The 15,438-nt window shown below is 36.1% G+C and overlaps 1 protein-coding gene across 8 annotated transcripts in view; it reads left to right on the plus strand.

Annotated features, from left to right (window-relative positions):
• specc1 (sperm antigen with calponin homology and coiled-coil domains 1) overlaps window positions 1-15,438 on the plus strand; it is a 218,895-nt gene that overhangs the window by 95,720 nt on the left and 107,737 nt on the right. The window lies entirely within an intron of this gene.

A 15,438-nucleotide genomic window follows, 5' to 3' on the forward strand; every position in this document is an offset into this window, starting at 1 on the left:
ATAGCACAAATAAATACAACAGAATAAAAAGACAAATGAAAAAAAACCCAGCTTTATGGTTTTCAGGAGGGTCTAACAGTAGTATTCAGGTAAGAACTACTACAGAAATTAAAGTAATCAAATGTAAAATAACACTGCATAGTCTTCACTGTAAAAATTAAATAAAGATTAATGCTTACAATTAAAGTTATAAAAGTTATTCAGTCTCTTGACTGAGAGCAAAGAGTGACTTTCTCTTTGTCTTATTTTCTGAACAGTAGCAGGTTTATTAGGCTGCTTAAACTTGAAGAGCTTATGCATAGATCCAATATACTGTTACACAAATAATAATGAACTCTTAATCTACTTTTAGAGTAGGTTAAATTTAATTCGCTCTGTTTTCTAATTATTTACATTCCAAAACTGACTGTGTTTACACCTGCATGCTTGTTGCCAAGATGGGCATTTTGACAATTTTGTGTTTGTCATCGGAAAAAAAGAGAGACCAAGTACACGCAGCTGGTTTCGTTGTATTGATACTGCTGAAACTCGTCTCCATACCGGCGTGATGACTCCGACTTCAAACCAGATGGAAATGGATAAATACTCCGAATGTTGTGAATGTTGTCCGAATGTCTAATCTGACTTCTGACCTGTAATGCTGCCAGAGGAGAACTGGCCCCCGACTGAGCCTGGTTTCTCCCAAGGTTTTTTTTTCTCCTTTCTGTCACCTGATGGAGTTTTGGTTCCTTGCCGCTGTTGCCTTGGCTTTTGGCTTGCTTAGTTGGGGACATTTAATATTCAACAATATTATTGATCTGCCTTACTTAAAGGTGGATTATAAAACAAACTTTGTTGTATTATTTTCATGTTATCACTGTGAAGCTGCTTTGATACAATCTGTATTGTAAAAAGCGCTATATAAATAGAAAATACATTTCAGTATCGATACATATCAAAATATCGATTGTATACTACACTAGTCTGGATCCCGCTGCACTTCATTACTGCTGTGTGTGTATATCTTGTCAAGACACACTGACTCAGAGCATCCCAGAAATAGTGTTTACTGACCACACTGTAAGGCAAGCATCTCTTTTATTTTTGTTCAAACCCCAAACACTTTCGACGACTGTTGTTTGTGATCTGGCGGGCAATAAAATGTGTGAAAAATGTCTTAAAAATTCACTTTAAAAGAGGGACCCGAGCTATATTTAGAGACCATAATATCATATAAACATATTGATTTAGTTTGCAATGCTCACTTTCTGCTATCTATTCCTCATTTGTCACAATAGGAAAGACTATTTTGTTGCAATTTCTTTTTAATTGCAACTTTAAGAGTGGTCTCTTTATACTTTGAGTCTGTAAGCAGCTACCTAGCAACACCTTAGCAACTACAAAGCAACACTCTGACAAGTACCTTAAACACCAGAGCAGTGGCGAGACTTGCAAGCATGCTCACATTTTTTTGAATATATAAAAATCTAGTTATATGGTTATTAGTGTCCGTGCTAGAAATGTGCTGAGTGACACTGAATGAAAATTGTGCGTGTGTGTTGGTACATATCCACAATCCACCCTGGGGGATACACTTTCTATTGCATTTCCATTTCAAAGTTAACTTATTTTTAACAATTTTTTACTACAGATGGAAATCAACATTCTGCTTTATCTCACTGTCCACCTGTACATCCTCTTGGACGTCTCTTGCTTCGCTCTTTCTCCATATCACTTCATATATTGCGCTGTCTCTGTTCTTGATTTATTTACTGTGGCTCATGAAAGTTGACATTCAGTTCAACAGCAATGTTATTGGAATCCTCTCCTGTTCTGGGGATTGAATCGTGGGCTTGATACACGAGTGAAAATTATTTAGAGAGTTCTATGTGGTTGGTCTTATTTGTAAGGCCACTAGTAGATTTTTTTTTTTGTAAGACTTGCTGGAATTTGAAATCTAGATCTGTGTGGCTGGTAAATGAAGATATGTGTTGTCTGGCAGAGAGATTGTGGCTGACTGCCACTTTTACCACTGCAGGAGCCTTATCTAAGATGGAAAATGCTGCCAAACTCTGTGTGTTTGTGTGTGTTTTTGTATGTGTGTTTGAGATGAAACAGTAGGTTCTTATCCTGAAAAAACACAAACACTCCTGAGATGAGGTTAGGCTTTATCTACCTCTACAGTTTGACACCCTTTGGCAAAAGTAAAGATTGTTTTAAAAAGTATCAGTTGCAAATTGCAATGCGGTGAATGTTAACATAAAGAGTTTAATTTCGAGGCTGATAACATTTCCCTTTCACTTTCCAGATGCTGATAATCTCTGATTTATCAAATAGTCTATACTTTTTAGTAAAGCAGACATCACATTGAAAGGAGAATAAAGGAGAAGATGAATGTATGATGTGTAGAAGGCTTGGACTGGTAAATGATTCTGGTAGATTTATCTAATCTTGACCCTTTCAAAGGGTTAAAAAAAAATATAAATGAAATAAATGAATCACTTTTTTACAACAAAAATTAAACATCACTGAACTTTCTTAAGCTGGACTGTGATGCTATTTTCTGGAAACAAACTTTGTTGCATTATTTTCCTGTTATCTCTGTGAATCTTCTTTGAAACGATCTGTATTGTAAAAAGCGCTATATAAATAAATGTGACTTGACTCTACAAAGTAGACAAATGAAAATAAATTTCCATGAGTCTGGTCTACAGATCTGTTGTCACTAGCTTCATGTCAGACAGCTCAGTCAGTCATAAGAATGAGTTTCCACAAGGACAAGAGCGCAAACCCTCCCCTTCACCATAAGTGTGTGTCTCCCTCTCATAAAGATCACCCTATTAGAGATTTTGCTATGAAGACAACATTTGTATGTCTCACATCTGGAATTGAATGTTTTACCCTGTAATTTTTTATTATTATTTTTTCTTCAAATGCTTAAATATTTAATAAGTAAATGAATAATACATGCAATATTCAATGCTACATAAGTTAAGTAAATACAGTATGTTGGAAGTACAAACTAAATATAGACAAGCCCCAATATTTTTGCTGAACTACAGATCTGTATGAAGTAATTAATTCAGAGTAAGTGTTTTGAGCACTTGCCCAGTTAAATAAAATTAGGTTTGTGGTTGCTAGAGTAATAGGACCTTTGATAAAGTTTTAATGCACTTACCGTTTATAAAGTTGGATCACAGTATAGTATAGATTTCATTCTGTTCTTTTTTCTGAGGACTATAAATGTCAACAAAATCCATCAAGAACTATACTATAATGATTCTTTATATATATATATATATATATATATATATATATATATATATACTATATATATATATATATATACTGTATATATATATATATATATATATATATGATGTTTAATGATTCTTTATATTGGGTATCTTTAACTACCATGTACTTATGTCAAAAAATCTAAAATTTTGTTTGGTGCAATTAATTGTGTTAAACTTTAGCTGCTTCTAAGGAGTAAGGGAAGTGTCGACTGTAATTATAGATTTAATTACATGCAGATCTTTTTTAAATGTAAAGGTACAACATAAAACATATGTACAGTACATACACAATAAGTACACTGTATCAAATGATTAATTTAAACATTAGTACATAGTAGTTAAAGACGCTCAAAATAATGTTGCCCAATGTCTAATGATTACATCTATATTGGACCATACTGTTTAAATTCATGTATAATACTGTACATCTTTTTTCTTTGACTTGTTCAAATATATCAGATTTTCTATTTTAAACCCCCAACCCCTGGATCTAGTGAGAGAGAAGAGACTCAAAACCAGTAATCTTCACTGCAGAAATACTCTTTTTAGGTTAGCTTAGGTTACAGTCTCTGAGTCAGAGCTGGTGTTTGTCTTCATGTTGTGAGAATGAGGTGGTTCATTGGAAGGGGAATCTCAATTTATCTTTCCACACATTCCCTTCTGTTACAGCTGAGATATACCAAGGAAGGAAGTCAAAAGAGACTATCCCAAAAAATGTTTTAACCGAAATTAGACGCGTCTTTTAAACTTCATTCCATTCATGTTTATCTTTAAGTGGACGGATTGGATGTTTAATGGCAGCAATGTTGGATGTTCCAGCGAAGCAATGGGTGTTATTTTGCAGTAAGCTGAGCGGAGAATGAACTGGTGCCTGTGCTCAGCAGCTATTCAGAAGACCTTCTCATTCAAATATGGCTCAACAGTGAGGCTATTTTCAGATCAGTTCTGAAATGAAAAGAACCAGCCTGTACCCCGCGTGCTGTTTGTCCATCAGGGTGGGTTAGAAAAATAGTGAATAACTGGAGGAAAAGACAGCAAATGCATGCACAAAAAAGGACTGAAGAGAGCTCCAACTAGGTTCACATTGTCCACATGTTTTAGGGTCTGTGTAATACTGAACCTTGATGCCAAGTGTTTTGTTGAGGGGAAATGATAGAGAGAGCATTTAGATTGTAACACAGCAATAACACATCGTTGGTCATTAGAACAACAGCGCTCTTTGTTTTCTTTGTCCAGCTCATCAGTCATTAAGTGTGCAGTATCTACTTGTCAGCAGTGAAAGTTATTTTAGAGAACAACAGAAGGAAAAAAATGTTAAGAAATTTCTGGACTTTAGAAATGTCTCTGTTTGCTCCAAAGAGAACAGCTACAGTATTGATGGTTCATCTGTGTGCGGGAGTAAACATGATACTTGTTTCAAACACATCTAGTTATTTTAACACTTTTATAATGATGAAGATATAAAGATAGTTTAAAACCGTATCACCCAGAAATAAAAATTATGTCATTGTTAACTCACCTTCAAATTGTTACAAACCTGTATACATTTCGTTCAGCTTCAGCTGAACACAAATATATATTTTGAAGAATGTCTGAATTCAAAGAGTTGTGGGGCACCATTGATTTCCATAGTATGGAAAAAAATACTATCGAAGTCTATAGTGCCCCACAACTGTTTGGTTACAAACATTCTTCAAAATATCCTCCTTTGTGTTCAGCAGAATAAAGGAATTTATACAGGTTTGGAACAACAATTTTTAAATTTTGCAACTATCCCTTCAAATGTAATGGTTAAAAATATGTTCTTTCTAAAGGTTTCCCCCTACTGGGGTATTTACACACAAAATTGTAAATTTCACAAACATTTACAAAGTAACACATTGAATGTGAAATTTTAAAGTAGAAAAAACTGAAATGGTACTTTCTTTGTAAAACATACTCCAAAAATCTTTATTTCCAACTTCAACTTGTCTTGTCCAGTAGCCACAGTATTTTCTAGAAAGTTGGATTTTATTATTACATTCATAAATTATGTAAAATACCAGTGCATAACATAACTTATAGTGGTGGGTTGGAGTTTTCCTTTGCAAAACTGTACAACAGTCAATTCAAACTGAACTGTGTAACGTTTTGTTTTTTCTTCGACTGCAGTGATAGAACTGATTTGTTTATCACGCATATTTGTGTGCTTGTATGCGCACTCTTTATTTGTGTGCTTGACGTTAATAGCATTATATATAAATCGCTTGGGAATATAAGTTGCAGCACAATTAAGATAATAAAAAAGCGCGACTTGGCCCAGAAAAATGTGGTAACACAATATGGTTGCACAAGCAAGCTTAAACAGTAATTTCAAGATCATTCAAAATCCTCTCTCTTTGGACAGGTTCATTTAACAGATTATATTTATATTCAAAACTCATTATGCGCAGTACATACAATGTATGAGGTAATTATTTCTAGTCTTATAAGGTATTTACTGAATGAGCCTCTGTCCTGTGTGCAGAGAGGTGTGATTAATGGGAAGATTATGCAAAGTGCTTCACCTGTAAAAGGGTGGTGACCTGCTGTTGTGCTCAAGGGCACAGCTCTCTGCCCTCACTCCCATCAGCAAGTTTTCTTTCTCACGGTTAAAAGCGACACTTCCCTGCTGCAGCCAAATGGATGCAAACAAGGACTGTCAATCAACTGCAAATTTTAATCAAATTAATTATGTGCTGATGTAATGAAATAAATCTCATGTCAATATATTGCTCATTTATCAATTTGACGAAAAAACTTTATTAAAAAGACTAAATAAAAGAGACAACATCATTGAATAGACATTGCAAAATGATGGTGGACTAGAACAATATTTAATTATTTAAAGGATAAATCATACTTTAATTCAGCAAGGATGCATCAAAGGTCACAATAAAGACCTTTACATTGTTACAAAATTTACATTTTCTTTCTTTTAAACTTTCTTTTCATTAAAGAAGCCTAAAAAATGAATCCACACAAGAAAACTGTTTTCAAGATTGATAATAATGAGAAATGTTTCTTGAGCTTCAAATCAGCATATTAGAATGATTTCTAAATGATCATGTGACACTGAAGACTGGAGTAATGGTTGCTTAAAATTCAGCTTTGCTATCAAAGGAAAAAATACTTTTTAAAATATATTCAAATAGAGAACTATTTTATTTTGAAACAATATATCACAATATTACTGTTTTCATGTATTTTGATCAACTAAACCCTGCTGAGTATAAGAGACTTACCAACCACAAACTTTTGAAGGGTAGTGTAAGTCGAGGTATGGGGTCAGGATTAATGACCTTTTTTGTAACACTTTATAATAATTATACAGTAATAAAGTACAGTAATATGAATACAAATTCATAGTTAATATATTGTAGTCTCTACATTGTTAATACTGTATATTAATAGGCTATATACAAATAGTGGGTTCTTCATTAATTTTCAGTGAATTAACTATAAATTAAAAGTTTGTTAATGATTTGTAAGTACTTTACTGAATAAAGTGTTGGCGATACAACGTGCACATGAAGCTTTGTGCCGTGGTGCTTATATTTATCAATCAGTAATAATCATCATGTTTTGTTAACTTGCTATCTAAGGCGGATGCCTGCTCTTTTGGAACGCAGTCGTGTAAGACAATTCTGGGAGGTAATTATACCGAACCACTTTGACAACAGACTTTGCTCAGGCATGTCAGAATGACCAAAACAGCATTTCAGATGCTGTGCAACGAGATCAGTCCACTCGTTGGTCCAGTTATGCCGTCTCATCGCAAAGTCACATGTCTTTTTTGATGCACATCAAGGTATTTATTTTCGTTAATGTGTTTCCATCGTAGATTATAGACGTTTGCTTCTCGAATAAAATATTTGTCCGATTCAGTTGTGCACTATTTGTATGCATATTTTTAGAATTTATGCGCATCTTGGCGTTTCCATCCAGTGTTTTTTTTTTATGCAATATCACAAAATGTGCATAAAAATAGGTGGAAGGAAACATAGCTAATGTGTTTCTTTCTTTCTTTCTTTCTTTCTTTCTTTCTTTCTTTCTTTTTTTTTTCTTTTCTTTTTTTTTCTGTTGCTAATGTTAGAGTTTTATTCACTAAAGTTAACATACTCTCTTGTATACACGGTTTGCCAGCTCAGGTGTGTCATGTTTGAATTACTTCTGTATCCTGTTAGTCTACGGGTGTTGTATCCCAGCACATACACAAGTAAAAGTATATTTGTGCAGCTAGATCATATTAAGAGATGCAGTATCAATTATGTTTGCAAATACAAGATAAGATCACCATGATATAAGCAAATAATTATAAAACACTTCTATAGGTATCTGTAGATGGATACCGTTTTGAATGATTTGTTCATTACCAAAATAATTTGTTTCCTGTCATGTAACATTAAAGTGATGGTGTTAAAAAGCTTTCACAGTCAACAGACAAAGGACGGCTTGACGCACCCATTAAAGCTGCTTAGTTGGTATTTTCCTCTCATTCTCTGGGCAAGGTTGTAAAGACTTCCCTCAGTTTGCTATTAGCTGAAAGATGAGCAAGAAAAGGAAGTTAAAGCTCTACTTATGTCAAGTTCGTTGTCAGATCTGTCCCAGTGCACATGAAGTTCTGTTTTCTATTATTCCCAGTGAAAATAGGTAGGCTTAATATTATATGAGAGAGATGCTTTAGAAGTATAATGCACATAGCAGAAATATCTCAAAATAGAAATGGAATGAAATCAAAATCTAGTGAACATAAATGCTCTCTTGTTATTTTTGTCTTTGAAGAAACATTATTCTGGGGCTATATCTGGCTTGTTTTTTCCTCTTCCAGAATAAGTTGGTGCATTTTTATTGGGTTTGAACCAAGAATAAGTATGTATGAACCAAGTGCTAAAATGTTCTTATCAAGGCAGCTCTGCTCAGTGTCCATAAATCATTTTATGCTACTTCAGATCTTATAAAGAAAGGTGAGTGGTAGGTCAGTGGACTTCTGTCCACAAGTGACATACTTAGCTTAAAGGGTTAGTTCACCCAAAAATGAAAATAATGTCATTAATGACTCACCCTCATGTCGTTCTAAGCCCGTAAGACCTCCGTTCATCTTTGGAACACAGTTTAAGATATTTTAGATTTAGTCCGAGAGCTTTCTGTCCCTCCATTGAAACTGTATATACAGTATACTGGCCATGTCCATAAAGGTAATAAAAAGATCATCAAAGTAGTCCATGTGACATCAGTGGGTTAGTTAGAAGTTTTTGAAGCATCGAAAATACTTTTTGGTCCAAAAATAACACAAAATAAGACTTTATTCCGCATTGTATTCTCTCCCGGGTCTGTTGTGAATCTGCGTTCACGACTCCGCAGTGACGCTGCTGACGGAAGACGCTGATGACGTGTTATCTGGTGCGCCCGAGCTTCGTTTACAGTCTGAGGGAGACGCACGCTATATTCAAGCTATTCTACATTGTTTGCGTGGATATCATTTTTTTAATGGTGCGTAAATGTGCATGTCGCGGATGAGACACTTTTACAGCGTGCGTTTCCCTCAGTCTATAAATGCAGCTCGGGCGCACCAGATAACACGTCATCAGCGTCTTACGCCATCAGCGTAACTGTGAAGGATTGACAACAGACCCGGGAGAGAATACAATGTGGAATAAAGTCTTATTTTGTGTTATTTTTGGACCAAAAAGTATTTTCGATGCTTCAAAAACTTCTAACTAACCCACTGATGTCACATGGACTACTTTGATGATCTTTTTATTACCTTTATAGACATGGCCAGTATACTGTATATACAGTTTCAATGGAGGGACAGAAAGCTCTCGGACTAAATCTAAAATATCTTAAACTGTGTTCCGAAGATGAACGGAGGTCTTACGGGCTTAGAACGACATGAGGGTGAGTCATTAATGACATTATTTTCATTTTTGGGTGAACTAACCCTTTAACAATCCAGATTTCACTGTAGCTACAAATTGCCTAGATTTAACACTGCCCCTCTTCCACCTCTGTTAGCTGTCCTTCCTTAGCCCGTAATGAACTCAGACAGAAGCACTGTGTACTCACTTGCTTTTCCATTTAATCTGATACTGATTCTGTTTAACACATCGGGCCCTATCATACACCCAGTGCAATGCAGCGCCAAGCGCGACGCAAGTGTTTTTTGCTAGTTTCTGCCCGACGCAGTTATCGTTTTCACGTCCACGTTGTTTAAATGGCAAAGGCATGTGCGCCCATCTGTGTGCCCATGTGCTGGTCTGAAAATAAGGTGTTTAGGCGCGTTGCTTTTTTGAGGCAACTGAAATAGACTGCGCCATTGACCAACAAAAAGTTTTATTTTTTTTGTTATTTAAAGGGCGCATTAGTAATGTGCGACTATAGGCGGGTCCACAACACGCGTACACTCTGCTTATTACACACACAGGATCGCCCAGCTGCACACAAACTAGCCAAATATTACAAATAAAAGGATTACAATGTAAAATATTCATATTGTGTAAACATGGTGGAATCCAGGTTGTCCCGTAGATGGTCTGCTTGTGCGCTTTAACCTCATACACGAGCGTTCGGTCTTTCCGCTTGCAAATTCCTCCATGTAAATAGCGAATCTGCCATGGCGCGAGCACAACTGGCTTTTAAAGGGAATGGGAAATAACACTCTGATTGCTTTTTTGTACGTTACGCCCAAAACGCACCCATTATTACTCATTAAGAGCATGGAGACAACCCTTTTAGACCATGCGCTGGGCGTGCCGACCATTTTCCCCGTCGTTAAACTAGCAAAAGTGGATTCGGACTCGCCCTAAGTGCACTTGCACCTTGCGCTTTACACCATGCGCTTAGATCATTAATTAAAATAGGGCCCATCTTGTTCATTCTTTGACCAGAGGAGAACTGGCCCCCCAACTGAGCCTGGTTTCTACCATGTTTTTTTTTTCCATTCTGTCCCCTGATGTAGGCTAGTTTGGGTTTCTTGCCACTTCGCCTCTGGCTTGCTTAGTTGAGCACACTTAATATTCAACAATATTATTGATCAGACTGTATTGACGCTGTTGTATGAGAACTGAACTGAGTTGAACGATGACATCATAATTATTTTTGCAGAACTGCTTTATAGATGAAATTAACTAATTTAATAATTGATGATCTTTACGAAACTGAATCAACGCTGAACTGACTCCAGCTGATCAAACAGCCAAAATGCATAATTTTCCTGTTATCACTGTAAAGCTGCTTTGAAACTATCTGTATTGTATAAAGCTCTATATAAATAAAGGTGACTTGAAAGTATTTACACACATTTTTACCACATGACTAAGCTGACCAAAGCAGGAGGTCATACATTGCAGTAACTAGAGGCAACATACTGTTAAATTACAAGACTAGGGCGATAATCCAAGCAGAATCAAATGGCTGACTCAGTGTCCGAGTTGACGGCTTGAAATGCAATTGGTTCACGAATGAGAAAGCACTAAGAGTCCATCAGCTGATTGCACAGAAGATTGTTCTGTCATACATCAGGCCAAAAAGTATAGGAAGTTTTCCCAGCAAGGACAGAAGAAAGGAACAAAGTTAAGTATACAGTATGCTGCTGAAGGGCCTTTTATGGATTATTTTCCTAAATATATTTTTTGTTATGGACAACCAGTGTGGTTAAAATATTTGTATAATTACATTTTAATCATGAAAAGTAACCACAAAACACATAATGTATTGATAAATGCAAATTAAAGCAACCACAGCAAGGTAGGAGCACAGAGCTCTGCTCTTACCAGACAAACAAACATAGTGTGGTTTAAGTACAGGCTGTATCACACATCACATCAGGATTTTGACTTTTGAGAATGTTTATTTGTACATCTCTCAATCATCAATGTATTGGATTGCATTATATGTTTCACCTCCACAATAAAACATAGCTGTGATCATAAAACTAAACATTGAAATTAGGGCTGGGAATCGATTTTAAAAAATAACTACCGGTAATTAATCACACAATTTGCTGTGATTAATTGCACTTCCCCCAAGCTTGTAATCATCAATATTTATAATTACCTAATTAAATTAAATAATACAGAAAAAAAGGAACAGAAAATAGCCCTATATTCAAATAATAATAAAATCAATATATTATTCTTTATTCAGGTCTATGCAACATACACAGATTATTTTCTGCCTTTTTTCTCTTTTGGCCAAAAACCGAAAATTAAATTTTCGGCAGCCGAAAATTCGGTGCATCCAGTACAATACATTTTTTCTGACCATTATTTCATATGTCAGACTTTACAGATTTCAATTTCACACATGGAAAAGGACCAGATCCACTTACTGTACATACTGTGGCTCTAGGCCTAGTGCATATCATATAATTGCAAACACCTTCACATGATGCAATTTCCAGCTTTGACAAAGCAAGGAGATTTTTAAAGTCTGCATTTAAAGTGCCCCTATTATGCTATTTTAAAGTTTCCCTAATGTTTTGGAGTCTAATACAACAGATTTACATGCATCAAAGGTAAAAAAAAACTGTTTAATTTTCTCATAATATACATTTGCACATCGCCACATTTTAAATGATTCTTAAACGATTCGTCAGATGAATCAATCTCTCTAAATCCCTCTTTTCCGCGAGCTAATCTGCTCTGATTGGCCAGACAGCTCAGTCTGTTGTGATTGGTCTACTGTGTACAAAAAACAAAAACTAAACTTTGTTTAGCGAGTCGAAAACAAAAATTCCCATTGCCATAAGAAACGTCAGCTCTGCGTGACTTGAGGCTTACTTAGTGGAGCGGCTAAGTGATATAATCGTTCAGTTTATGATACAAGCGTGAAAATTGGCATGAGCAGTCTCCACGGGTCACTTGACAAGAAAATTGTCCGAGCCACTTGAAATTTCAAGATGGCGGCCATTTTTCAAGATGGCCGACACCTTAGTGGAGCAATTATGCTTAAAGGAGAACTCCGGACAATTTTTAAGTTAAACTTGATCGTTATATCTTTGTGAGTACTGTCTATAGAAAAAAAAAAACTAACCGGATTGGTGCTTGCAACACGGAGCTGCTACCTCTATGCCCAGAGCTCCCACTCAGCTAAAACGGCAGTTATGGGGGCCTATTCATAAAGAGTGTTTTTGTGCCTCTTAACAGACACAAAATGCAATTAAAATGTCTGTCCAACATGAACAGCACCTGCACGCTGCTATTTACCTTTTTCCGGCTACAACAGGAGTTCCCACGGGACTTCAGCGCGAGACTACAGCTAGCCGTCTAAAACACTATTTAGGTGAATTTAAGTTGCTTAAATTTAATGTAAGTTGCTAAACGCATCTTGTTGTCATCTAAGGACCCTGTTCATGTTGGACAGACATTTTAATTGCATTTTCTGTCTGTTAAGAGGCACAAAAACACTCTTTATGAATATGCCCCCATAACTGCCGTTTTAGCTGAGTGGGAGCTCTGGGCATAGAGGTAGCAGCTCCGTGTTGCAAGCTCCAATCCGGTTAGTTTTTTTCTCTGTAGACAGTACTCACAAAGGTATAACGATCAAGATTAATTAAAAAATTGCCCGGAGTTCTCCTTTAAGCCTAATTGCTCCACTAAGGTGTCAGCCATCTTGAAAAATGGCCGCAATCTTGAAATTTCGAGTGTCTCGGACAATTTTCTTGTCAAGTGACCCGTGGAGACTGCTCATGCCAATTTTCACACTTTTATCATAAACTGAACGATTCTGCCAAACATAAGCACTTAGCCGCTCCACTAACTGTAAACTAAACACAGTAACGAACAATGACGTCTTTTTTTTACCATTTTACCATATCAATCCGAGCGTGAGTCCGGTGATGAAACACTGGAAGAACTAGATATTCAACCTGAACCTCCATCGTGAGGAAAACTCGAGCAGGACGTTTCTCAGTGATTCACTACTCAGTTTGAGGTACATTATGAGATGTTGCAACTAATTACTTACCATCAGCATTAACAAGTGTGTGTCCATCAACAAACCAATTATTTTACTTGTACTTATTTATTTACAGAGTATTTTTCTAATTTATTGCGGTGAACATGTCAAAACTGTATCAATAACAGTGCATGAGCTCAGCTCTAGCGTGAATATTTATGTAACATAAACGTTGGTAAAACAAATCTTGCTCCGTGCTTAATCTTCTCTCAAAGTAGTGAGAACGATAGACAATTAATAGACGCATTAATAGACACAGTTTTAGGTAATAGTGGCCCACAGCTGATTAGCATAAGTATTTCAATAAGACAGTGATAACATGAGTTAGCCAGTTAGCAGGAGACCTACACAATATAAAACTCAAAACTAAGTATTTTGAACACCATCTTTTAAGAGCAAGCGGTGTGCATTAAATTCCGAGATTTGAGAAGCAGTCGTCAGTAAAATAAAGGGAACACAGCAAAAGTTTAGGATTATACTGCTGTGGTATCATGCTGTGGTAACCACTGATTCTTCACATGCTCTTCCTTGGGCAGTGAAAAAAAAAAAATTGCTTTACCGTCACATTGTAGAGCACAACATCTTATCGACATGATGCTGTCCAGTATCCACAGGAATCAGCTGCTGTGCTTGAGGTTCAAGTTTTTCCTGGTGTCTGCGCACGCAATAAGTGGGCGGGCAATATGCTAATGCTTCGTTTTGATGTCACAACGAAATGGCTTATGACTCGTTTGAAAAACTATTCATTTCACTGACTCAGAGTCGACTCTTACTTTTGAAAGACAATAACTTTATATACGGTGCACTTTCAAATTTAAAACTTTGCAGGATGTTTTCATTCACTTAGAGCTATGTTACACACTACATGAAAGGTCATTTTCAAAAATCCATAATAGGGGCCCTTTAAGTAAAGTGGCACAAAGAATGACACACGTTCACTTTAACACATTGTTTGATAACTTTAAATATTTAAATGTATCTTTCTGTTCATCATGCAATTCTTTATAACAACACTTTCATTCAAGTGGTTGGTTTGATTTTAAAGTCATTTGGACACTTTCTCAGACTACTTCTATTTTTGTGTCCCCCTGACTGGCATAGTGATATGAGAATCATAAAAGACTTTCGCTTCTGTTTCCACGGATGCTCTCACTATTCAGGATGGCCAAAGTGTGTCATTGTTCTGACGCACATGGAAAGTCATTGATTCCATTTTCCCCTGCATTCAGGATGTGGAGTGGAATGTCAGCATTACTCTCTGGCTACATGTTTACAACCAGCTACACTATGCCCATCTCATTTACTAGCTGGACAACAGGAAGATGTGGCAGAGAACCAGGAATTGTTTTTAGGCTCTTTCTACTACATACAGTAAACTTGATTCGAAAACATTAGTCCAGCCCTGAGGCTTAAGTTTTTTTTATTAGGCATTAAAAATTAGTTTATAAGAATTCTTCTTTACCCATCTTACAAACACATCATCTCACTGCTGATACCTAATGCCATGTCAGCTGACTGCCCAAGACTTTGCTTACTTATCTGTCAACCCTTTGCAGTTAATTACTCCAGGGTCATTTCATGATGCACTCCATCAAAGCTGTTCAGTCTTGTGATGATTATTTCTGTAATTCTAAACTTGATCCACAATTACCAGCAGATGGTTGAATGTACTGTCCGCATAATGCAGTGACACGTTTTATTTTGACTGGAAAAAGTAAAATGTTATTTGGTAATGCTGTTTCATGCTAAGAGGAAACATTCCCATTTTGCATAACAATAGCCATTAATGGTTATATTATTGTAGTCTAAGCTGTTGATTTTGGCTTACATTGCTTTTCTTTTTGGACTTACCCCAATGCTTTCATGTATAAGAAAACAACATAATTCTTAGATGATTATATTAGCTGCAGCTCAGCCAACACTGAGCTTTTTCTTTCAGTCATGTTAATGCAGCACTAAACCAACTCAATTAGAGGGAATTCATTACTGGCACTATAGAAACCAAACTCGCATTCATTGTGATGTTGAATACATTTGTCTCTGAATAAAGGGTCCTATTTTATTTACCATGTACCAATAACATGCTCTGCTTAGTGGCAGTAGGACAATACAGACCTTGTCTTTTAGTTTTCAAGATTAAGGATGGACAGATGACTCAGACATGCATATCTTCCACAGTCTG

Source organism: Phoxinus phoxinus, assembly GCF_949152265.1.
Source record: "Phoxinus phoxinus genome assembly, chromosome: 3".
Taxonomy (NCBI): domain Eukaryota; kingdom Metazoa; phylum Chordata; class Actinopteri; order Cypriniformes; family Leuciscidae; genus Phoxinus; species Phoxinus phoxinus.